The sequence below is a fragment of the Elephantulus edwardii genome, unplaced genomic scaffold (assembly GCF_000299155.1).
Source record: "Elephantulus edwardii isolate Elephantulus edwardi_28Jun2011 unplaced genomic scaffold, EleEdw1.0 scaffold00004, whole genome shotgun sequence".
Classification (NCBI taxonomy): domain Eukaryota; kingdom Metazoa; phylum Chordata; class Mammalia; order Macroscelidea; family Macroscelididae; genus Elephantulus; species Elephantulus edwardii.
In genome coordinates this window covers 6,400,825-6,401,465 of record NW_006399754.1, presented here as the reverse complement: position 1 = coordinate 6,401,465, position 641 = coordinate 6,400,825, and positions in this window count along the sequence as shown.

Genomic DNA, 641 nt, shown 5'->3' with positions numbered 1-641 from the left:
AAAAAAAAAAAAAGAAACAGAGCCATGACTCAAATAGATGTATGCACACCCACATTTATGGCTGCATTATTCCCAATAGCAAAGAGATGGAAGCAACCCAAGTGACCATTGACAAATGAATGGATAAAAAAAAATATGGTAAGTCACACAATGGACTGTTACACAGCATTGAAAAGACAATGAACTCGTAAAATATTCCACAACACGGGGGAGCCTGGAAGATATTATGCTGCATGAAATATCTCAGCTACAAAAGGACAAATGGCTACATAACACTTCTGTTATAAGAAAAAAGACATGTGAGGGTTGGGGAGAGAATGAGAAAAGAATGGATAGATAACGAACACTGCACTAGATCAGATGAGGTGAAGAACGGTCCGAAAGGAATATATGATTAGGAATTATATGTACGACAACAATCTGGAACAAGGAGTGCATTGCTGGGAGGGGAACTTGAGAGCCTTTCACTGGGCCATTTCTGCTTTTCTGTAGGCCTGGAGTCTTTTTACGCCTTTCCCCCTAGCCCAAGAAGAGAATGAAAGACACCAGCCCATTAGCTCAGTAATTACATGGAGTGACTGGCACTCCAGAGTCCTTACGATTAAGGTCACGTTTGCTGCCCAAAGGAAAGGCAAAGCTGA